The sequence below is a fragment of the Pelodiscus sinensis genome, chromosome 7 (genome assembly GCF_049634645.1).
Source record: "Pelodiscus sinensis isolate JC-2024 chromosome 7, ASM4963464v1, whole genome shotgun sequence".
NCBI classification, from domain to species: Eukaryota; Metazoa; Chordata; order Testudines; family Trionychidae; genus Pelodiscus; species Pelodiscus sinensis.
In genome coordinates this window covers 58,373,291-58,399,269 of record NC_134717.1, presented here as the reverse complement: position 1 = coordinate 58,399,269, position 25,979 = coordinate 58,373,291, and the positions used below count along the sequence as shown (strand labels likewise).

At 44.9% G+C, this 25,979-nt stretch overlaps 1 long non-coding RNA gene across 1 annotated transcript; it reads right to left on the bottom strand.

Annotated features, from left to right (window-relative positions):
• Positions 1 to 16,833: 16,833 nt before the first annotated feature.
• LOC142830313 (uncharacterized) lies at positions 16,834 to 20,385 on the bottom strand. The gene is made up of 3 exons (XR_012905480.1): positions 20,099 to 20,385; positions 17,763 to 18,534; positions 16,834 to 17,113 (listed from the first exon to the last, which is right to left on the bottom strand). It is a non-coding gene; the product is annotated as an uncharacterized LOC142830313 (long non-coding RNA).
• Between the last annotated feature and the right edge of the window lie 5,594 nt (positions 20,386 to 25,979).

Sequence of the window (25,979 nt, the reverse complement as noted above, 5' to 3'; positions counted from 1 at the left end):
CCTCTTTTAATGCACGTAATATGCAAGAACGGAAGTCTGTTCACAAATTAAAACCTTCATTTCTTGCAATTCAGCTATTAAGAGCTCATAGTAATGAACCCTGAAACCACCTAAATTCTCTAGAAAATCCCACAAAGACCAAGCCTGAAATATAACGTGAGGAAATGAAAAATCAGAAACCCTTTGCTGAACTTTTTCATGCATCATAAAGAACCAAAAAGGACACAGTCCGATATTTGTCATGCTCCTTTGCAAGTCACCTTTAAATCTGCATTCTAGCTCTGTATTACAAGTAATGGATACTTTATGGAAGTATTTATGATTATGAAGGGCATAGTATAAAAACATTCCATCTCTCTTTTTTGTTTGTATTGAGCTGTAATGTGAAAACAAGAGTTCATGCAATGACATTAATAGCAAGTGAGCGTCAAATTAAAGGAGCTACTTCACACAGCCAGTAGTCTGCTTCTGGACACCACTATTGCAGGATGTCAATGTCAAATAGCCTCGGAATTTAGCATGGAGTTGGAAAATTAATGTATGAACCACAATAAAATTGCACGAGCAATACCGTGGGATTTGTGAGCTATTTTTCAGCCTGTGAAAATGCAGGTATGTGACACATCCCAGAGAACCCAGTGTTGTGAGGCACTTGGATACAACCTGCTCTTATTGTACCAGCTGTGAGTTAACTCCCTGAAACCACCACCTCGCTGTCTCTGTACAAGTAATCAACCCTCATCCAAGTTTCCGAACATCCCCCCTGGAGTACCCAGACTCTGTTCTGCTGGTTACTCACAGAGATATGTCTAAACTACATGTAAGATTGATGCTGCTATGGTTGATCTTCTGGGTTTGATTTAGTGGATCTACTAAAGACCCACTAAATCGAATTCAGAGTGCCCCTATTGGCAGTACTGCTCCTCATGAGGAGTAAGGAAAGCTGACAGGAACGTTTGCTTCCACTGGCCTCCCATTGCATGCATGGTGCAGAAACGCGATGTAAGATATATTGACTCCAGCTATGTCATTTATGTAGCTGGAGTCTCATATCTTATTTCGATCTTCCAATGTAGTATGGACCATCCTCAGAGTCACTGTTCCCAAAAGAATAATAGCTACCAGCTTACAACATTCAACTTAGTGCCGTTGGTCCTCCTAGGTATATTTATAGTGAAAAACAAGAAAGTTTATTATCAAAGAGCAGACACACAAAACAAAATCGTAATGAGTTTTTGGAGCCTTCACTTCCAAGACATTTATGGTCTCCTAAGGGATAACTTACCCCAACCCCTTTTCCCAACATTTTCAGCAAAGTTGGCAGAGATCCCCCCTCACAAGACCAAGACCAATGGCAACTTCACTGCACAGAAGTAAGGATGCCGGAGCATCTCTCTGGACCCCCACATATACCAGACTTGTGGTGTTCACCTGAAAATAGGGCTGTCTCCCTGCTGCTTACCTCTTCCTGTTAATTTCCTTCTGATGTCTAACATTTGACTCTGTATGTTAATACACTTCTATCCCTAGGCAATCTATGAACAATGGCCTACCCTGGAGATATTGGTCATCCGCCTCCCGTCTCAAGACTTGCTTCATTTATCTAAAAGGACTAAACAACCTATTTTTAGCATATACCCATAACTTCTCACATATTTTCCATACACTTAACTTGTAATGATTGTGTGTGACGCAGGCTTCATTAGACATGCTACATGACCTCCCTCCCCCTTTGGAACTGAAGGGATCGGTGTCTCAAAGCAACCCAATATCCTCTTCCAGTTGGCATCAAGAGCTCCTTGGGTCAAAGGGACACTCCTATCAAGTTTCAGTGTCCCTCAGTCTACCAACAGAAAGAAAGATATTTGAGTGGGAAGTGGAATTATTTTCATGTGTTTGCTATTTTCTAGCTGATCATTTCCAAGATGCAAAATTGGCCTTTTTTGGCACCCTTCCCGAGTGTTAGTCTTTAAATCATAATTACACTGAGTTTTATAGACAATATTATTGCTACTCTATACAGCAGAGCTGTACATCACGAGGGAATGGGCAACAGATGTGTTTCCAAATCTGGAATTTTTTTTAATCTTTAATCATAATATACTTCACAAAGACAAATGTAACTAAGAAATACTGGATAGGACATATCTCAAGTATGTTCCCTGCAACTTTTACAAAAAAGCATATATATTTACAGTACGTATGTTGCGGCTATACCTCCTTAAGCTGGGACCGCGTCAGATCCTATTAGGCAAGAAGGGTCGAGCATTGTAAGTCACGGAGGACATGTCTACATGGCAATTAAACACACGTGGATGGCCAGTGTTAGCTGATCCAGGCTTGCGCGTTTCAGTCTGGGGGACTATAAAACTGCAGTGTGGATGTTCAGGATGGAGCCTGGTCTCTGAAGGTGGAAGGTCCCAGATCCAGAGCTAAAGCCCAAGCCCAAACATCTACACTTCAATTTTACAGCCCCCCCAGACTGAGCCTTGCCAATTCCAGGCATCAGGGCCAGCTGCGGATGTTTAACTGCTGTGTAGACATGCCCTTAATAGCAAACATCCAGGATCTGAATGTAAAGGGCAAAGCTCCTATCAGCTTAAGAAACATAGAATTGGAGTCATAATGAAAACGTAGGTGCTGCTGGACTGGTGGGGCTAATCTATAGGTGACACTCTTGCCAGTGAGCCAGTACAGAACTGATATTTCCAGTACGGTGGCTGAAGGCCATTTCTTCCTGCAGTAGCCTTATTTTGGATGCGACGTAAAAGTGAGATCCTACTGAGTTCATTGTCTACCATAGCTTTGATTCGACATGGTGTTCTTCACTTCCTGTCCCAAACAGTTCTAACGAGTCACCCCATAGTATTAAAGAATTGCTGTTTTTCATGACAGAGTGTGGCATCTTTGGGAGGGAGGAGTGATGACTGGAAACCACTCTGGACTCTAGCTAGAGGGTGGATGCTAATAAAAGGTCATTATCACTGCACCAGGATTCTCAACTGCTGTTCTCCCATGAGGTCTGGGTGAAGATAGGCTAAGATAGTACACCTCTAAAGTACTACCTTCACTAGTTATGTACTCTGTAGACAGGTTTCAGAGGGGTAGCCATGTTAGTCACACTTCCCCATCAGCTGCCTGGAGTGAGCAATATCCTCCCGGACTGAATTGTCCTTGCTAACAATGGTCCTAAACATGATAAGCAACTCCCTTCTTTTGATAGATTAGTACATACAGGTATCCCTGCCTCTGTATTTTCCACTCCAATGCATGTGACAAAGTGATTTTTGCCCCCTTGGCCCAAATAAATCTGTTAGGACAGGTCTACACTAGACCCAAAAGCTCAGTTTAAGGTACTCAATGCCAACTATGTAGAATACGTGCCTGGAATCGGCTTACCTTAAGCCAAGCTTAACTGTGTCCCCACAACGGGAGGCTAATGGGAACATATGTTCCCATCAGCTTCCCTTACGCCTGGCAAGAACAGGAGTACTGAACGCCAGTGGGGGCACCCTCTGAGTTCAATTTAGTAAGTCTTGGCTAGACTTGCTAAATCGAAATCCAGCATATCGATTGCAGGGATCTTCCATGTAGTGAAGATAAGCCCCATGTCTTTATTGTGCCACGGGACTCCTTGTTTTTGCAGAAGTTGACATTTGTAATTCACCAGGGCAACAAGAGTCACATGGCTAAACCCAGAAAAGGAACCAAGCTCAGATGGTAGGGTGCTTCAAAACCAGCAGAATAAACCGCCAATAATTCCAGATACTATGGCTGCTACCCATTTGTTCCATTAATTTTCAATGAACAGTGGACAACATACAACAGTCCTTACACTAGTGAGAACACATCATGAATTCTCACGGCCACTACACAGACTTAGGGTATGTCTACACTACCACCCTAATTCGAACTAGGGTGGTAATGTAGGCAACCGGAGTTGCAAATGAAGCCCGGGATTTGAATTTCCCGGGCTTCATTTGCAACTCCGGTTGCCTACATTACCACCCTAGTTTGAACTAAGGTGGTAGTGTAGACATACCCTTAGAGTATAGGAAGCAACTCTGAATCACCTTGATATAACAATTTCAGAAAGACCAACATTCATGATGTTTTAATTACAACTCTGTGCTTTCGCTGTCATTTTACATCCCTTGCATTAAACACAATGTAAATCGTGAAGATTACCTAAATGTCACTATGAAAAAAAGCAAACTCACAGCTAACTTTAGAAAAGTGAAATCAACTTTGAATTGGATTTGCATTCAGTGCACAGTTAGCAAGAGGGGCAAATTCTGAAGCAGAAAGGTTTACTGTTTACCCAGTTTAATTGCTTCAAGTTTCCCTGAAAGTAGATTCATTAAGCATACTGGTTTTACTCCACTAAGTTGTCAGCCTCCCCCTTCCAAACTAGACAAGCTCTGTGACAGTAGACAAATAAAATGGACATGAGAAGACTTTTTTAAAAAGGTCAGCGCTTTCAGAATACTTAAACAAGTACTTTATCCTTTCATAGAATATGAGCCACAGTTCTGAAACAAACTGTTTCTCTGAATAACTATGTATCTGTACATATTTATAGTGCACAGGGCTAAATATTTTAGCAAAGATCAGAGCTGACTGAAACTTTATCATATCAAGTCATTTGATTTTCAAAGTTTGGCAGAAAAATATACATCATCCAGATTTTTCAAATTTTTCAATGAAAAATGAACAACAGCACATCTTCAATAAAAATGTTTGGGTCTTTACAAGCAAAATATTTATCATAAAAATTATTCTCACTGAACTTTGTGAGGGGATGACAGAAGAACCCCATGAAACTAAGTGCTACAGGAATGCAAAATCACAACAGCACTGGTATGCTGGCAACAGGAAATGGAAAAATTGCTACTTGTTCCGTTATCAGTCAGAATTCAGAAGTGCAGGAGCTAGCCTACCAGAGGGTAGCTTGAATCCAGCTTGCATGGGTAACACCAGAGTAACAGTACAGGCGAGACAACCAACTATTTACCCAGGGCCTGTGTGGAGTTTGTACGACTTGCCCTGAAACTCATGTGACATCCTCTTCACGCAGATTTACCCACTCTCGGATGAGGCATAGATTCATAGAATTGGGAAGGACTTCTAGAGTCCAATCCCCTGGCCACACAGCAGGACCAAGCACCATCTAGATCATCCTTGATTGATATGAAGTTGTGTTTAGTTTATGTAGATACATCTTCAGAGGGAAAGACAAAATGAGTGAAGTTTGGCCTTCTCTAGGAGCCACGTAGGGGGGAAAAAATGAAGCCAAGTTTTGAAAGTCCACATTTTCCCTCAAATTCCAATCCAAAGTCCACTCAACTCCACGGGATTCTTTCCATTGACATTTTTAGCATGTTGTGACTTTTAAGATTTGGAGTGCTTAAGAGCTGCCCTGTTCTTGTTTTGCTGATTCGCTCAGTGGGGAGAGGATTTAGTCAGTCTCTCAAAAGCCTCCTTCACTCGTTTAATACAAGCAGTTTATCATCTTATTGGGCAACCACACCACAGGCAACAGCCCAAGCAAGACAGTGCCTGTGCTTGCTCTTCAGACTACTAATTCTGGCGCAGAGTAAGCCTAGCAGAGAGGAAGCTTTGTCCTGAGGATATGAGGTTGCAAGAGGGAGGTCACATGGACGAGATGACTGTGTAGGGGGAAAAGACCCTGAGAAGCCTAACTGGAGGCGAGTCGAGATAAGTGGGGGAGGGGAAGAGGGAGGAAATAGTGGCCTTAAAATGTTTCATGAGTAGCGAGCTTGACCGAGGATTCTGATGGATTTATAGGAACCAGGACATTCTGGTTATAACATTTGTGCTGTGGGTAGCATGGAAGCGGCTACTCCTTTTTAAGGCCACCTGATGATTCCTCAGCTGGTTGGTTCTGCCAGTTGTAAGGCTGATGGGGGTTTAAAAAAAAAGTCACAAATCTACCTTACTGGGAGTCATGGATCTGGCACGATACATGGTACTGAAATTACATAGTGCAACTATAAACCCCTCATGTGCAGAGTGGATTGTTCAGTGGCTAATACTCTAACTATGCCTAGTGGAATGATGTGGTTTCATAGATTACATATCCTTGTATGCAAAGATTGGAGAAGATTTTCTACACTGGGAGGTGACAGAAATCCGAGGACAAGAATGCTCAAAATACCAACACGCCTATAAATTTCTGAGCGCAAAAGGTGTAATTAGAAGGCTGTCCCGTCAGCTGTGCAGCCAGCTTGCACACTTCACAAGGGGTTGTTTGTTGTTGCTCCAGAAAGCACATAAAAAAAATCCCGCTCCTGCGCTGCAGACATTCGCACGCGTCGGGAATCGAGGATGGGACTTGTGGTTTGGCTCAGGCCATTCCTCAAGTTTACTTGATAAAAGAGAAAAATCGGTATTTAGATCCATTTTTCATAACACCGTTGCCATAGGAGCTGAAGTTTTCTTTCCATGCAGAGCAGCCCACATTTTAAGCCTGAGGAATTTTTTGCCCAGTCAGAAGAGAGCATTTTCTCTGTGCATTTTACATTTGTGCCTGTGAACCTGGCTACATCTTCCCAGAGAAACAGACAGTATTATTCCTCATGCTACTGCCCTTCAGGTTTCCTCCCGGTGACTTCGAATTACACTAGCAAATGTCTTCCTACCAGTCTCTGCATCCTCTTCCTAATTAAAACATCTTTTGGCAGCCTTATCCAAGTTCAGAAATTAGCATTCCAGAGCAGCTAGATCTCTAGCTAAACAATTCCCTGCATACTCAGGGAAAAAGAAAAAAAAGTCAGAGAAAAACAGGTTGCCTCTCTTAAGGCCACAGATTAAATCAATTTTAGCAGGTCTCCTCTAAGCCTTCCCTACCCTTGTTGGCCACCCCACTATTTTCCAAAGCTGCTGCTGCTGCACACGAGATTTTTGGCTTCAGGGAGAAAATGATCAAGATGAAAGAATTACTTACTCCACTTCTCCCAACCTAGTGAATCATTCATGATCCTCATCTGAAACAGAGCCAGCAGGTATCTGTCATATTCTGGATATAAGTCATGTGCTTTATAATATTTACAGATGATCATTCAAATATTAATACTCCTGAAAATATATACTGTGTACACTGAGAAACAAACCAAAAAAAGAGACAAAATATATGTTTCTAGTTAAACAATGTATAATGCGGGGAACATGGCTTTTATTGAAAACAAATTTACTTTTTTTTTTTTTAAAGGAGGACAGAATGACTGTTTGCTAAGTGTCAAAGGCTGTGTCCTTGACATTAGATGCTAGCTTCCTTCTGGTTCTTTTTGCTAGTTGCTTTCAGATTCTTAGTGCAGTAAATAGCTCAAGGAGGAAAGTAATTGTGCATTTGAGCACAACAGAAATTTCGTGGGTCTTCACTGCATCATCTCATGTTTTGTTTGTTATTTTCACTAGAAACACTCCAGTACACCCATATTATCATGGTTTACAAACTACGTAACAGTTTACTGACAAGACCAATCCATAGCATATATCGGGATGCATTTTTGTGCCCATATTTACCATGAGTCGAATCTTACTCCTCTAGTCCTCTGGATTTCAGCGGAACTTAGTGTGCAGTTAGATGCTACTGTAGCTGTATCCAGATTGAGCTTGGTGAAGTTCTTTAAATCCTGCAGTGAGTTTATGTTGCACTATGCTCAGAATAACAGGAGAAAATAATGACAATGAACTATTAACCACAAAGGGCCTAATCCAAAGTTCATACTGGAAGGGGGAACTACATGTTGCAAGTGATTGAGCGCAATACAGTAGGAATGGGTGAAAGTCTATTATTTGTATATTCATGATCTAATGCTCCCATCTGGCCTTAAAATCCCTGAATCCATAAATTCCACAAAGCTCAAAGCTAATGTTTAATTACCAGGCCAGCATAAGCCAATTTCTAGCCAATAGGAGAGATTTATCCATTACATTTTGTAGTTCACTCCTTAATGTTTATTTAGCACATCCCTATGGTCTAGCTGGAGGGATTTTGGATATGTTTTTAATTCTTTTGTAATATTTTTCTAATGACCAGGGCAACACACACTCCTGGCACGATCGATACTATTGCTTCATTGCAAATCACTTCTGGCACGATCAATACCATTGTTTCTTGCAAGGCATATTTACGCTTACTGCACACCTGAATAGTTATTCCCTTTGCGGGTTATCAGTGTATAAGCTATTAAAATACTCAAGTAATCATACTCTATTGAGCTTACAGCCTGCATTCCTGCCACATCACACTACAAACCCCAATGCACAGTAACGAATAAGGAACTTCTTATTGTCAGACAGCAGGAGGGCACCTGTATGCGTTAGGAGCCCTCTGCATAAACTGCACTGACCTAGCAAAGAGAAAAGTAGCAGGATAAGCAAGGGCTGGTCTATGTATGCTGGAAAAGCCGCTGGTGGAGACATAGTACATAGACCAAAAGGAGTTCTGCTTCCAGAGCTATTGCCAAATTACATTAGCTACACCAACAGAAGCACTCTTCTGTTGGTACAGTCTGTCTAGGAATAGCTGTACCAGTTTGGGGGGGGGGCAATTTTTTCACACTCCTAGCCAGCACACCTCTGCCAGAAAAACACTGTAGCTTCAGCAGCATTGTGGTTTGCAAAAGGATGAAATAAGAGGCACTTGTTCCCACCTGCCTGCAAGGCCCTGTTACGAATAATTGAATGAAATCCCTGTGCTAGTTCAACCTCAAATTGCACCCTTCCTTGCCTCAGTTAAGTGGGAGCTATTCAAAACAGCATCCTAGCTCTGAGAAGTCCACTTCAAGTTGGAGTGAACAATTTAGCTATTGCATATGTTCTGCTTTCTCCTGTTCATTTTCCAGTCTTTAATGGATGATTTTTGAGAGAGCCTGTGTGAGCAGTAATTCCCCTGCAGCCTTTGGGTACCAGACTACTTGGTCTTGGCCATCATCAATGGTCAATTGAATTTTCACATGAATGCAGTATTAGTGGCGTAGGACCTTCAACGCCATAAAAATACAGGCTTTGACTACTTCAGATAAAAGGAGAATATTCTTTATAAGAGCCGGTTGAAATTTTCCACACACACACACACACACACACACACACACACACACACACACACACAAAAAACCCTTTTGCATGGAAAAATATCCTTCAAAAAAAAATCATGACAAGCGATCAACATTAAAATATTCATTTTGGTGAAACGGTCTGCAATGTATTTTATACTAACATTTAAATTGCAACTTTCATCAAGATCACTTGCTAAATACAGTTAATAATTTTGGATTTACTAAACCCTGGAGTCAGAAATCCCGTTTTTTATCAGAAATGTGAACTTAAGACTGGCCATCCTGAGTCAGACCAAAGGTAACCCATATTGTGGAGAAAGTGTAGTAAAAAAATATGAACTAGTATGTTTCAAAGTCAAACCCTACGAAATAGAAACAATTTAAAAACATCATTTTCCTGGATTTTGCCCAGCTCCATTCATTAGATATAGTATTAGTAGCAAGGTTAGTTGAAGATTTTCTGTCAAAGCAGATTTGACAGAAAATTCAGCTTTCAGACTAAACTCAATTCTCCCCCAAGTACCATAGATCTTAAGGCCAGAAGTTCCCATGAGATTGTTTTGGTCTGACCTCCTGAAAGCGCAGGCCACCAACTCCACTAGCACCTGCACGCTAAACACCATAACCGAACAACTGTCAAAAAACCTCTCTATTCAAAAATCAATACACTTCTCCTTTGCAGTGCCACCCTGGTGCTCCATGGAAGCTGTAGGAGGAAGGCATTTGGGTCCCTCTTTTTAACCATGGACCAGGTTTTCTCCCCAGTCAGATTTTATCTCCCATAGTGCACTACGGTTGTGCAACCACCATGAGCCAGGACTTCCCCTCACCTAAAAAGGAGGGAAAGATGCATCATGGGAGAAGTGTTCTTACTATGGAAACTTGCCTAGAGAGAATATGATTTTGACGTGTATAAACAACTCCCACAAGGTACTGACACAACATTTCGGAATAAAAATCATAGGGATTTTTTGGCGTTGAAAAAAAATCCAAATTTTCATGGGGGGAAAAAAACCTTTCCCCTTTCTGATCAGTAGGTCTCTTGGGCAGTATTACACGTGCGCATTAGTTCATACAGAACAGTATCCAGCACAGAACTGTCAAATCAGCCATATATCAAAAGCGCGTATGGAAACCCCAGCCACACTCTCAGCATCGATCACAGAGGCAGATGATGGCACCACTATTGTGTCTATGCCTCCCGAGAATCCGCTCTACACAGCGTTGATCTTCCTATGGCTGCTGAAGCAGATTTAGGACAGTGATGCAGGAGCAGAGCCTCTCAGAGCAGGTCAGAACATGCCCTTCTGTGTCTTGTGTTACAATTAAATGCTCTTCGTGTCCTTCGCTTACTACAGTCAATTCTTTCACCCAATGTCACTGTGACACACTCAATTGAGGGCTTAGTAATGACACTAAGTGTGTTAGGTGGCCTTCACTTAAACTACTCCAACTAAGTGGTTTACAAGTTTGCAGAAACTTGCTGGTTTCTGGGAAGGACCTTTCTGCATTCCTAGCCTGCAATTTACATCTTACCTTGGTTTTGTATGCATTGATTTCTGGGAAGAATCGCTTTGTGCAAAACACTTTCCTTCAGACTTAACCTCATCCCTGATCTAATTGGTTTGCAGTGATATTATAAAGGCAGGTGACATTGTAAACAGGGCACAGGACTGGGAGTCAAGATTTTTTTTTGTCAGCTAGGACACAAACTTAAATTATAGACAAGTCACTTCATCTCTGTGCCTCAGTCAAGTTGGGAAAATGGAACTGACCTGCCTTTGTAAAGCACTTTTTAAAAAAAATTCAAACACATTTTGTTTCAATTGCCAATTAAGAGGCAGCAATGTACTTTGCAATGCCCAGCGCTAGCCCAGGCAATGAACAAATAAGGATGTCAGAAATCTCAATCCCATTGTTCTTCTCAATGATGAAGAAATGGGTATTTCTGTACCTCGTACCACACTGAAAGGGCGGCTCTAGTGTACCTGAGTTGACCGATTGCATTGGGCTCACATGCTGAATCTGTGTCCATGAATGCAATGCACTTAGTATTTAGCATGTGGGGCCTTTGTCTACACTGCACTGTAACCCCGGGTTTGGGTGACCTGAGCTTGTGGATTCAGTGTTGCCAAGCCTGTGCATGAAAGACCACGCTGTATTGTAAAGCTGGATTTACAGACTCAGGTCTCACAGTGTATGGTTATGCTACAATGTAAGCCCGGGGTTAGTAGAACTCAAGTGAGCAGACCCAGGGTTTGGTAACCTAGGGCTTGTGTGTCTACACTCACATGTAAGCCCAAGTTAAGAATTGTCGAAACCTGGGCCCCGACCTAAGGCTCCAGTGTCTACTTTGAAATATGGGAGAGTAGGCCTGCTTAATGCAGGCTTCCTAGAGCCCCCACCCACCAATGTGGCCAGTCTGGCCCTTTATTCACGGTGCCTGTCCACCAATCTTCACTGTTCAGAGGACAAAGAAAGTTGGCCTATGTGATTCTTTTGGTAGACTCCCACTGAACCTGTTCAGGGGCATTGTGGCTACAGTGCAAAGCAACTGGGCTTGGCCCAGAGTCCCCCAGAATTTTGGCTCTGACCCAGTCCCCAGCAGGATCCTAGGACCAAGTCCTGATTGTTCACTGACCCAATGCCGATTCATGTGTGTCTGGACGAAAGCAGGGCTTGGGTTCAACCCTGAGTCAGAGAACTTAACATAAGAGCAGCCATACTGGATCAGACCAAAGGTCCATCTAGCCCAGTGTCCTGTCTGCTGACAGTGGCCAGCACCAGGTGCCCTAGAGGGAGGGAACACAACAGGTAATCTTCATGTGATCCCTCTCCTGTCATCCATTTTCAGACACCATTCCTACCCATCCTGGCTAATAGCCATTGATGGACCTTGCTTCCATGAATCTGTCTAGCTCTTTTTTGAACCCTGTTTAAAGTCCTCCTCTTCACAACATCCTCCAGCAAGGAGTTCCACAGATCCTGCTGAAAAGTATACCTCCACCATGCCCCCAACCCAGATCTGAGCCCATAAGGCACAGCTGAGCCCTCGGGCTTTAGTGTTAATGAGGGACCATTCTTTCAAGACCAGTTTTCAAAATCTAGGGCTGAGAAAGGGGTTTGGTGCAAAGAGAGCTAGCCAGGCATTTTGTGCATGAACTTTCATCTTGTCAAGCGAATGAGATCACAGTGAGAGACGGCTTAAAATGCAACACAGCACAACACAAAAGCCATGAAAGACAGCTGCCTGGCTGTCAGACTCTTCTTTTTCTGCCATTGTATTCTTAAAGCCAATTTTCAATTTCAGCATAGCTGAAACACCCTTCTGTCAGAAGCAGTCATAAACCAGAGCACAGCAACAGCAACGCTCGCCTCTCCTGTTTCTAGTGAGGGCTGGGGCAAGGAATGGCAGCATTGGCATCGGACAGTGCCAGCTTAGTGGATATTTATATGGGCAATGGGAGCAACTCCATTTTGAATGGGTTGGCGTTACATTGATAAACTGCACTCCCGCCCAGATGTCATTTCTTGCCACCCATTTAATTTCCTTCTGATGTCTAACACTCGGTATGTTAAGAAATTAAAAGGTAGAGGTAAACAGCAGGGAGACAGTTCTATTTTCTAATGAACACCACAAATCTGGTATATTTGGAGGTGCAGAGAGATGCTCCAGCATCCTTCCTTCAGTGCAGTGAAGTTTCCATCGGGCTTGGTCTTATGAGGGGGGGAATCTTTGTCAACCTTGCTGAAAATGTTGGGAAAAGGGGTTGGGGTAAGTTATCCCTTAGGAGACAAGGAATGTCTTAAGAGTGATTAAATGTCATGATTATTTCTCAAGACATCCGGTTTAATCACTCAGGGCGTGTCTAGACTACAGGGGTTTTCAACAAAAGTGGACTTTTGTCAGCAAAACTATACCTGCATATACACTGCCGCCGAGTTCTGTCCACAGAACTCGGCAGTTTTGTCAATGGCGGTAAACCTCATTCTACGGGGAATAACACCTTTTGTCGACAGACCTCTGTCGACAGAAAGCGTTATTGCGAGAGTTCTGGCGACAGAAGGCGTTATTGCATCTACACTGTCCTTTGCATCTACAGTCTCATGTTGACAAAGTGGCTTACTTTGTTGACAGAACTGGATGTAGTCTAGATGCTCTTTGTCGACAAAATCCTGTAGTCTAGACATACCCTCAAGGACCTGGGCATTCATTGTACCCCAGCATGGCAGTGAAGGAGCAAAGTTACAAGATTCTAGTGCAAAGGGAAACACAGAAAATGTGTCAGCGAGTCCATCAGCTATAAGCAGCTCGTGCTGAGGTGAAACGATAGCCAAAAGAAAGGGAGAGGGAGCAGATATTGCTAACAAAGTTGCTGCTATGTTCCTGAAATGGGGAGAAGCCGCTGCAGGGTCTGGATGTGAGAGGGTAGAGGTGGGCTGCTTACCTGCCTCCTCAGTCCTGGGGAGGCATGTGGCTCTGGGCCCTATGCCACTCCCAGGCATCACCCCGCATGGTTGTGGGAACCGTGGGGGGAAAGCCTCAGGGCTCTGCGCACTGTTCCCCCAACCCAGCAGTAGACAGAGCAGCAGCATGCAGAGCCTCTTCCCCCTTTGTAGGACAGTTGTTCACGTGCACTCCCACTATGTCCCACACACACAATCCCATTCCCCACACAATAAATCCCAACTGAACGTATAACGCCAGGTATTTCGGACAGTTTGCCATGTCCAGCATGTCACGGAGCCAATGTTTTAAACCAATGGCCCATACAATCTTTTCAAGTGCCGTACATCGGCAGAGGGCCTGGTTTCCAAACACCTTTTGCACGTGTAAACTCTGGACTGGTTGGTGAAATGGTTGGGTACATTTAGAGCTAGTGGACAGGCCATTCCACTAATTAATTGTTAGACCTTAATAGGGCCAGGAAGGAAAATAAAGTTTGCTAATATCATCCATCTTATATAGTACTTCACTGCTGGGAGTAAGAAACTAATATAAATATGACAAAAAAACCCTACACATTCTATTACACAATTTTATATTCTCACTTTTCATCTCACTCTCATACATCCATGAATTTTTAGGCACAGAGAGATCAGATTAGAACAGCCTATAATTTTTACAGCACTCATAAAATAACTGCCATTGCCTCAGAAGGAATGCAGAAAAATCTGATGGACCCTTTTCATTATTTACAGAACATTTGAAAATGTTCCTCATTCTAAAAAAGGAACTGAAATATTCCCTCCCTTTAAGGATACGCTCACAATATTCTGCAGGACATATGGGTTCTTGCTGCCATGTTATGAATAGAAACGGTGACACAGGGGAAGTCAGCTGTGAGAGTTGCAGATGAATTCTGAACAGACACTGTGTGGTGTTGAATGCCTCTTGGAGGATGCGGAGTCTCTACAATCCAGTGGAAGTCATTGAAAATTGAGATCCTTACACAATTTGGTCCTAGATGAGCATTCCTCGGAGATTCAGTAGGTTCTTCTCTGCCCACGTGGTCCTGACCACCACCGTCCCTGATGTCTGAATTTAGGGATTTTACTTTGGGCCATTAAAGTTAGAAGCCAGCTATAGAGCTCCTCTCTAACCCCCTTGGACATCTGGATCTGTAGCCTTGGTTTAGGCTTGAGTAAAGCCACAAATCTCTTCAATTCTCTGCTAGATACATCTGGGTTTCGGCATCAGAGGCACTCCAGCCCCAGTGACAATTCTATTGTGCTATTTTTTGTTTTGCCATTTCGCTATCTTCTAAAGATAATGAAGTTATCTACAATGAACTAAAAAGCTCTGACTTCCAAGCACGGCCACAACGAGGCATACAAAAGTCACCAACTGTTCCTTGGCCAATCAATGAACAGTATGAGGCTCCATGCCAACATTTCCTGTTCAGTTCCCACCGCCTGGCTTCTGGGAGTTTCACTCACCACACTCCCAGCACATTAACACACTTGCCTGCAGTCTCGCACAGATTGTCAACACAATTAATTGCTGAGGCTTTTATTAACAGTGTAGGTCTCACAATAAAAATCTTCACGCCCGTTAGCATGTGCCAGTGTAGCAATATTAAAACAAAAACCCTATGTGGAATTGAAAACTGGAGATGAACAGCGAACTGTGTTCAAACCACTAGCAGTTGTCAAACTGTTGCTTCATGGGGAAAGAAACCTGCTAAACATCAAAATAATCAACATGTGTTCCCTTACCCCAGTGCAGTGCAAAGAGCAGACATCAAAGCAGCCTTCTTTGTAAGACAAAATAAAGACATCCTTTGAAATTTCAGCTTTCAGACTTCCCTACTACAGGCAGCTGTATTCAAATTCTACTTCAGGAAATGGGGGTGCCTCTACACAGCACCCTACGCTCAAAATAAGATAAGCAACTTGCATATCTTATTTTGATTCTATTTCAAAATAGCTTATTTTGAAATTTGGCACATCTACACAGCACGAAATTTCGAAATAACGTGCTATTTCGATCCATCCCTTAACCGTTGTGCAATGAGGATTACAAGGATGGCAAAATAGCATGCCCTTTTTTTCCAAAAAACGGGCGGCTTGTGTAGATGTGGGGTAGTTATTTTCAGATATCTCCAGTATCCCGAAATAGCCAGGCAGCGTAGACTTACCCATAACGACCATCTCTTTGCAGAAAACTGGGCAAACAATGGCAAGTTACATCATGTATGCATCTATCTCTACATTACACAGCTACATACGGAGTGGATTCTCTTCCCACTCCCGTTGGTGTACCTCCACCGACTTCAGGGAAACTACTCCTCCCCACACTGGCGACAAAGCACAATGCATATTCTCTCCTTAAACTTGCAAATCTATATTTCCCAAAGCGGATTTACTGTGAACTCTGATGTTTAATAGGCCGTTTACTGGATTCGCAAACACAGAGTTTGACACCAGGTCAACAGGCCTGATTCTCAACTGTTCTGCACATCAGGCAGTTATTTACAGCCAAGCAAAGGAAAATCACACATCTCTGCCACAGATCAGAATTGCAGCTCATTTTTAGAACAATCACACAGGCCCATTCAACCGTTCACCACACAAGCTTCTTCTAAACCCCTGTCTGATACAGACTTGCCTCACATGTTATTGTGGGGCTCATTCTGGTAGATACAGAAGAATTGATTACGGGACTGGAAGACTGTGGTTTCCTGGGGACCACTAACTACATTCAACCTGGGCAAAGATAGGGCAGTAACCAACTAGTAACAGATCCCACAGGGGATGAATCAAGATTGTGTTCTCAGGGAGACTTTTCTGTAGGTTTACATGACTCCTGCCTCATTGGTTGCAGGAACTGGCACATTTGTCTGGCTCTGTGCTTCAGCTCCTGAACTGTAACCCGGCAACAATGCCATCCCCTGATCTCCCAGTAGCGTTGTGAAGATAAATTGATGGATATGAAGCATTCAGATACTACAAGGAAGAGGACCATTATCAGTGGGAAATAGGTCAATGGAGGGATGATAGGAGTTACTATAGAGAACTTTCTGGGTGTCTGGCTGGTGAGTTTTGCCCACATGCTCAGGGTTTAGCTGATCACCATATTTGGGGTCGGGAAGGAATTTTCCTTCAGGGTAGATTGGCAGAGGCCCTGGAGGTTTTTCGCCTTCCTCTGTAGCATGGGGTACAGATCACAGCTGGAGGATTCTCTGCATCTTGGGGCCTTCAAAGTATTTGAAGGCTTCAATATCTGAGATATAGGTGAAAGGATTATTCTAAGAGGGGTGGGTGAGATTCTGTGGCCTGCACTGTGCAGGGGGTCAGACTAGATAATCATAATGGTCCCTTCTGACCTTAAAGTCTATGAGTCTATGAGACCACAATAAAGTCCAGGAGAGAATTAAAAAATTCCATCTTTCAGAGCAAGGTTTGACTACTGCGCAGCAAACAAGACATTGGGGCACATACTGGAAAGCAAGGGGAAAAGCAAAACATTGGACAGAGGCTCAGGAAACGAGAGCCATCCATTTTGTCCTCTGAATGAGGCAGGGATCCTGTGGAAAAAAGTTACAGGTAGGGATGTAACTAAACAAAAAACAAAACAGAAGCTGTGTGACTGTTAAATTCAATCAGTTACATGCTTTGTTGACTGCCGGCCCCCCAGCTGCCAGAGGCTGCCGCTGGCCCCCAAAGATTGCTAGCAGCTGCCAGCCCTGGGGTTGTCAGCCCTGCAGGCTCCTGGTAGCTACCAGCCCCATGGGCTCCCATGCTTATTGGTGAACCAGTTAAACTCTCACATCCCTAATTATAGGATCACATAATTACAGGCTGTATCATAATGGATAGGGATAAGGGAGACAAAGTGAAGTTGCCCAGGAAACATTAACTCTGACAATTCCTAACTATTGAGTGTTTGACTTCGCAACCTCAGTAATGGCTTTAAGATTGCTTTGGGGTGTTTTCCATCTCCACTCTATACTTGAGAAAGTGTGTGTGTCTGTAAGCATCTGTTCAAGAATGCCTCCCCGCCCCCACCCACGCCTGTAAAAGCTAGGACCACCAAATTTTGAATGCAGCTTCCTCTTATAACTTAAAGTCAGGTCTGGGGTTGGTTGTGCCAGGACAATGGGATGTGCCTGGAATGTGACTGTTTCTCATCTAATGGAAAGGGAAGGGTGTGATAACAAGGACATTTATACTCACAAATGACCACAAGGGGGCACAACGTGTCCCAGCCCCAGTCAGCAGCCAGCAACCAGCAGGACAGTCCCTGCCATCCCAACCTGCTCCCAGGGCACATATTGGCCAGCCAGCATGGCCCCAGCTCTCTGCCCTGAGGGACCCAAGCAATGTTCGATAAGTCGTATTTCTACTTAGCTAGAAGAAGGGAGGTAGCAAGTCAATAGCTGTTCCGGTATGTTTCAGTCTAAGGGCAAAGCTTCCCCTCCTAGGGTGAAAGCTACAGGAGAAATTGCTCAAACCAGATTCTCCCCCAGGGAGAGGGGAGCATGGAGCTGTGCCCTGGGGGCAGCAATGGTCATGTGAGTCGATGGGCACTGAAGAAAGGGGTTTGAACCCCCTCCCCCCAGTGCAGACATGGAGTAAGGGTCTGACACTCAGGGCTGCTAATATGACAAACAAGTGAGCCTGTTAATTTCTGACCTCACACGTGACTAGGGTCAAGCTGCCAAAGAAAGGGTCAGTTTCGAGTGGTTTCCATTACAGTAACCACTCCACAAGGGTTGGGGACCTATCAGAAACCATCCACCACACCCGGGGATCTCCAGATTACACTTGCCTCTGCATTGCATTCCCCGCACCCACAACGAGCAGTGCGTGCTGAAGTACCATGCTGCTATTGGCTTCCCCTACCGAGCAAGGCAGGCTTTTATCCAACACTGTCCTCTTCATTGCGGAATTACCAGCCTTGGAGTCCACAGCCGAAAATGTGTTGTTACTGTCTTCGGATGGTGACCTGCAGGAAACCAGCCCGGAGTCTTGCCCCAAACCAGTGTCGCCCATTGCTCTTCCGAGCTCAGAGGGCACTTGTTCACTTTCTGATCAAGATTCACTACCACCAACGATTAGGGACAGATGAGTAAAGTGAGGATCAGAGAAATGACCAGGCCATAAGCAAGGCGGTGGTAAAGCTAAGAAGAGAAAGAAATAGTCCCGCCTCCTCCTTTGACTAAGCAGCACATCCCCCCCAAAAAAAAAAAAATAGAACCCAGAAGTTCTGACTCCCAATGCCCAGTGAGAATTACACCGCCTCATCCCTTCACAAGCTAGGAAAAATTCTGCCTCCCTCCAACATCATCCATTCTAAACTTTCGGTTTTCCTGTGGCCCTTCGCACGTTTTATGAGGCACTTGAGAACGTCTGCACAGACACTCTCCAATGGGGTCTCTCAGCGCCTAGGGATGACCAGGGATGACATACTTGCTGGGGCCCAGAGCCCAAGCCAAACCCAACCCCGCCACCTGACCGGAGTTGAAGACCAAAGGCTTCGAGGCTCAGGCTACAGAGCTCCTTGGGCCCTCCCTCTGCCATGGTGGTAGGGCTCAGGCAGACTGGCAAGGAGCCTTCAGTCCTCCTGCCTGTGGTCATATATAATTTTCTGTTGTCAGAAGGGGGTTGCAGAGCAATGAAGTTTGAGAGCCTCCGCTCTAGAAGGAACAGGACCAATAGTCCTGACTTTCAAACTACCCAATTTCTGCAAGACCCTACTGCAGATGCTGTCAGTAAAGTGTTCTCTGAGGAGCAATGAGAACTTTTCAGACATTATTCAGCAAATTTTTTGGAAGAAGTAACACACTCCAGAGAATCAGAAGCTACTCACCGACAATTATTGGCGAGAAGACGGAAAAAATGTATCAACTAGATGGATGTGTTATGAAGGCATGGCTTGGCTTTTGAAGGGGAATAGCTAGGCAGCACACTTCACAGATAACAGACAACAAGCTGGCAAGAGGGGCAGGGGCAGGAATTCAATATCTGGACCTTTGTAGCAATTTTTGCCAGAGTGAAGTCAGGCCTGACACTTAAGTGCACAGCATGTCTCTGTTTCACGCAATAATGTGTGAAAACGTCATATGATCAACCCCAATGTTTCAGGAAACCTTCTAGGCATCAGTGGGAAGAACCGGGGCTAAATTAACACTCTTGGGGAGACAGGGCTATTAGATTTTGTGGGACCCCTTAGACAGAGTTGGGGCCAAAAGGGAGGGGCTCCAAGGGTGGAAGGGGGCTACAGGTTGAGGCAGGAGAGTGGGTTTGAGAGGGATGAGGGCTCTGACTGGAGGTGCATGCTCTGGGGTGCAGTTGGAGGAGGCATTTGGGATGTAGGAGGGGGCTCCAGACTGGGTCTAAGAGATTTGGAGTGTGGAAGTGGGCTCAAGGCAGTAGTTGGGAGGTGGGGGCGTCAGGGTGGGAGTAAGAGTGCAGGATGGGGCTCAGGACCAGAGTGTGGAGGCTAGGAGGAAGCTAGGGGTGGAGTGGGCTCAGGGCTGGGGCAAGTGGTTGGGGTGCAGGGTGCTTACCTGGGGCAGCTTCTGTTTTGATGGGGGGGAACAGGTGGCTCTGTGCATGGCCCATTCTACCCTGTGCTCACCTGCAAGCCCCAATCCCCCCCAGAGCCCATTGGCCATGATTCCCAGCCAATGGGAGATGCAGGGGTGGAGCGTGGGGACTGAGCTTCCTGGCCCTTGTGGCAATGCAGCTCCAGCCAGGCAAGGGGGGCAATAGTAATACATGGAGCTGCCTCCCCAGAGCTACAAGGCCTCCCTTAGTCTGGGGCCCTGGACTGCAGCCATTAAATCCCCTTTCTTAATCCGGTCCCGGCAAGAACCCATTGGTGCTGCCACAGAGGAGCCCTGTGACATCAGAGGTCACTCAGCCAATCACCAGGTTCCTCAGTCAGCAGCCCTACACATGCAGTGCCTAAGGGGGAGGGGACCAGGGCAGGCAGCAGGGTTATGGTTAAGGTTCGGGGCCTAGGATAGTTAACTATTACATCTCAGGTCCATAGCAGCATCCTCTGCCAGAAGGGGTCTCAGTTTCTTGCCTGTGGTGGTGGAGCCATCAGGTGGGCAGGGGGAGGAGAGGAAAGAACAGTCTTGGTCCCCAAGCCTGTGTCGCCTTACAGGATACAGCCACCAAGCCTGACTTTTTAATCGTCCAAGTCATTCAAGTCATTCCTATTCCCTGTTTTTTCAGTTTCAGAGCAACTTGCCAGTGCCCATCTAGGGCTTCAGGCAGAGGGACCCAAGCAGTCCACAGCAGAGGTAACTCAAGCCAGTTCGTCCTCACTCTGCCCAGGCATGGAATCACAGGTCAGGAAGGGATTTCAAGAGGTCAGCTAGTCTGGGCCAGATCTGATGGGCTCTTAAAAGTCTCCAGTGATGGAGACTCCACATCCACTTAGCCAATTTATTCCGATGCTTTACTACTCTTACAGATGGGACATTTTCCCGTTAAGATCCAACCTAACGGTTAAGTAATCAGCTTCATGGGCAGTCGGTGCAGCTGCAGTTGGGGGAGGTGGGCCCCCAGCCCTACCAAAAGCCATGCCCCCTCCGCAGAGATTCCACCCCCTCCCTAGGGAACCCATCCCAGTGCTTCACCACCCTCCTAGGGAAATACCTTTTCCTAATATCCAACCTAGACCTCCCCCACTGCAACTTGAGGCCATGAGCCTCATTCTGTCATCTGCTGAGAACAGTCTCTCTCCATCCTCTTTGGAATCCCTGTTCAAGAAACTGAAGGCTTCCATAAAACCCCTCTTCACTCTTCTCTCCTGGGGTATGTCTACACTTCCACCTTAGTTCAAACTAGGGTGGCTAATGTAGGCATTCAAACTTGCAAATGAAGTCCAGGATTTAAATATTTTTTTCCACTGGCTAATCACTCTCCCTGTTAGAAAACAGTCTCATTTGACTTTGGTTTCAGCTACCATCCATTGGATCTTGTTCTCGTTCTCTCTCTCTCTCTCTCTGCTAGGTTAAAAGAGACGTCCTTTACTGCCCAGAATTTTCCCTCTGTGAAAGTACACATCATAATCAAAGTAATCTCTCAATCTTCTTTTTGATAAAGCAACAGACTGAGCTCTCCAATTCTCTCTCTGCATGGCATTTTCTCTTGTCCTCAGACTGTTTTTATGGCTCATTAGTGCCTCTTGTCCAAGTTTTCAACATCTTTTTTTTAAAATGTGGAGCAAAGAACTCTACACAGCATTCCAGCATCATCTCACAAACACCTCATAAGAACAAAAATTAGCTCTCTCAACTCAACAATTTTTTTTCCGTGTCACTCAGAAAAGGGAGACCCAAAAAAAAAAAAAAAAAAGTACTTTTGGGATAGCCCAACACAATATCTTTTTTTTGTTTGTTTGGCCACTTTTGAGTTTAGAAAGGAGGGGGATGAAGGGCTCATATCTCATAAGGATGATGGACTCTTTTCTAGGCCATATGCAACAAAGCAGGATATTAAACCTCATGGACATTTTTAAATCTACCAACCCAGTTAATTTACATTCAAAAGTCCTAAAAGCTGCCTAGGGAGCTTTGATTCCAGAAACCTATATGTTAATCTGTAATACATCTAAGTAGCAGTTCTGCAGAAAAGGACCTGGGGATCACAGTGGATGAGAAGCTGGATATGTGTCAACAGTGTGCCCTTGTAGCCAAGAAGGCTAATGGCATATTAGGTTGCATTAGGAGGAGCATTGCCAGAAGATCCAGAGAAGTGATCATTCCCCTTTATTCGGCTCTGGTGAGGTCACATCTGGAGTAGTGTGTCCAGCTCTGAGCCCCCCACTATAGAAAGGAGGATGTGGACTCATTGGAAAGGGACCAGTAGCGGGTGACCAAATGATTAGAGGGCTGGAGTACATGACCTATAAGAAGTGGCTGAGAGATTTGTGTTTCTTTAGTCTGCAGAAGAGACGAGTGAGGGGGGATTTGATAGCAGCCTTCAACTTCCTGAAGGGGGGTTCCAAAGAGGACAGAGAAAGGCTGTTCACAGTGATGACGGATGGCAGAACAAGGAGCAATGGTCTCAAGTTACAATGGGAGGGGTCTAGGTTGGATATTAGGAAAAACTATTTCACTAGGAGGGTGGGGAAGCACTGGAATGGGTTCCCTAGGGAGGTGGTAGAATCTCCATCCTGAGAGGTTTTTAAGTCTCAACTTGACAAAACCCTGACTGGGTTGATTTAGTTGGGATTGGTACTGCCTTGGGCAGGGGGCTGGACTGGATGACCTCCAGAGTTATCTTCCATCTCTATGATTCTATACTATGGGGAAGATCAATACTACCACAGTCGATCTTCTGGGGTTTGATTTAGTGGGTCTAGTAAAGACAAGCTAAATTGAACTCAGAGGACACCCCTCTCCGCACCAGTACTCTTGTTCCTCATGAGGAGTAAGTGAAGCTGATGGGAGTATTTGCTCCTGTCAACCTCCCGCTGTGTGGATGGCGATTTAAGATATGTCGACTCCACCTACGCAATTAACAGAGTTAGAATTGTGTATTTTAGGGCAACCTTTGGCTCCAGCATAGACCAAGCCACAGGCAAATTCCAGAAGCATCCTAATGTGATGACACTCAAACAATGGCAGTTGAGATGCCCTGGCAACTATAAACTGTTAACTTGATACCAATCCCAAGTGATATAGTAGAAAAAATTATGATGGAAGAAATGGCGGTTGATAAAGAATTGGACATTTGAAACATGACTGCCAGTCAACTTGGTTATACGGAAAATAAGCCTTGTCAGACAAACCTCATCTCATTCCCTTCATTGATGAGATTACATGTGTGATTGATAAAGGTAACCGCGTAGACATAATAAGCATTGAGTTAATGCTGCTTGACATTCGTAATTAAAACTAATGTTATACAGTATCAATAAAGCTCATGGTAAAAGGATTAAGAACTAGCAAACTGACACGTCTCAAAATGTTGTTGTCACTGGGGAATCATTGCTGATGGGGAGTGCTCATGGTGAAGCTCTATTCAACATTCTTCAATGAGCAACGTAAGACGTGGAAAATCAGTGCCAGAAGAGACTGCAGGTGAGACAGAGATTTGCAGGGCAGTAAATGTTAATCAGGCCGGAGCATCACGCAGAGCCAGCTGGACCCTTTGATAAGCTGGGCCCTTGAAACAAAACACATTTTAATACAGCCAAAGATACTTCTAGGTGCAAGGATTGCAGGGTATCCCTATGGATGAAGGGAACGCAGTCCGGGAAGTAGGGTTGTTAGAAGTCCAGTGTTCGGTCAGAACACCTCGCCAAAAAGGGACTCAGGTGGTGCTAGTCGTCACTGCCAACTGGGCCATTAAAAGTCCAGATGGAGTAGAGATGGAGTCCTGGGGCTGGCAGGCTCCTTATCTAACCTACTTCCACAAAGAAGTGGCTGCCAGGTCCCTGCACCCCTTAGGTTCAGGGAAGGTCCATGAGCTGCCCCCGCCTAAGTGCTAACTCCACAGTTCCCATTGGCCAGGAACTGCAACCAATGGGAGCTGCAGGGACAGCATCTGCAGGAACAACAGCATGTGAGGCCTCCTTGGTTGCAAATGTGCCTAGGGCCACAGGGACCTTGTGGCCACATCCTGGAGCCACAGTAACCCAACACTGCTTCCTGCACCCTAACCTCCTGCCCCAGCCTGGAGCTCCCTCCCGCACGCCTCCTCATCCCCAGGCCCACCCCAAGTAAGAGCCCTCACTTCTGCACTCCAGCTCCTTGCCCGGAGTGCTCCTGCATTCTAAACCTTTGTCTTAGCCCAGTAAAAGTGAACGAGGATGGGGGAAGGAAGAGGGCATGGTGAAAGGAAGAGTGGGGTGGAACCTTGGAGAAGGAGTGGGGGAGTGCTTCAGGGAAGGGCCGGAGGAGGAGGCTGAGCAGGTTGTGGACAATTAAAAAGTTGGCAACTCTTCTGGGAAGCAGCAACTCTGCAAGGGAACAGACAACTTGAGCTCCCACTGAGGCTGCAGTGAAAGAGAGGAATGTCATCCTTGCATGTATAAACAGGTAAGCAGGGAGGAGATTTTATCCCTATATACAGCACTGGCGAGACATTGGCATACCACATCTAGCTTGGTAAAATTTACTCCAGAACATTTTTAACAACACATTTCTTCATCATACCATTCGATTTAGAACCACCGCTTCCCTCCCCTTCCACTACTGCTGGTTTGTACAACCCATTCCGCTGTCTGTCAGCAAGATCTCTCACTAATCAGACACTCCCAACCTTAGTTCATCCTCATTCAAGGGCTTGATGTGTGGTCTCAGATGATATTTCAACCTGTCCCACGAGGGCTCGCTCTGGACTAGGCTCAGAGAGCTGCTAGAGCCAGTAACAATGTAAAATGAATTCCAGTCATGTCAGGGGGAGGGGGAAGGTAGCTGAATAGCAGGATAAAAGCCAGTGCACATGTTAAAAAATAATCCCAACCTAACTATTTAAAGGAGTCTAAAGGTTGAGTATCCACGGAGATCCAGTGGAAAGTGGCACCTAACTAGTGATACACAGGGAGGGATTGGTCACTTATGTAGACATATCCATGCTAGCTTTAACCTACCTAGCCCGGTAAAAATAAGAGTGGCTGCAGAAGGCATAGGTTTTAGCAGGAGATGCACAAGAATGAACACATCCATAGGGGGGCGGGGGGTCCAGCAAGCTTGTGCAGCCCAAGAGGAAGCCTGTGTCACTTCATCCTTGGTGTGATTTTTAATACATTAGCTAGAAGACTGCTAGCTAGCATGGATACCACTGCCCATGTTGCCAATCCCACTCCAGCTGCAGTGTAGTCATTCCCTAGGGTTCCTTTGAAAACCTCAGTCTTAATCAAGATTGAATATTGGTTCGCACAGAAGGAGTCTTGACACAACTTTCATTTTTTTAAGCAGTAAGTGCTGCAGATACTGTGTGCTTATGGCCATCATCTAGAATACCGGGTGGGGGGGTGCTTCATGGACACACTGATACTTAGCTAGTTACAGCACACCGCTTCAAAGTAAGTTCATGGTGGATTGTATTCAATGATGCTGTATAATCCATATTCTCCTTCAAATCCCCAGTGACGAGCACAGAATCTATCTTGGCTATCTCCTCTTAGAACTATTGATGCTTTAAAATTCCCAAATGGAACACAACGTACATATGTTGGATTGAATTCTTGATGAGTATATATTTCTGCTGACTTCAATTGAATTGCTGTCAGAGAATTAGTGATTCCCCCCCCACCACCATATTCAAAATATGCCAAAACTCACTCTCAAAACCCAGAATTGAATAGTTAACATACCTGGATATCATGTGCCTAACATGCATTTTTAAGGCTCTCTGGATCATGGAGAAGAGGTTTGCAAGTGACTCCTTTAAAAACACACCACTGCAACTTTCCGAGGGGGG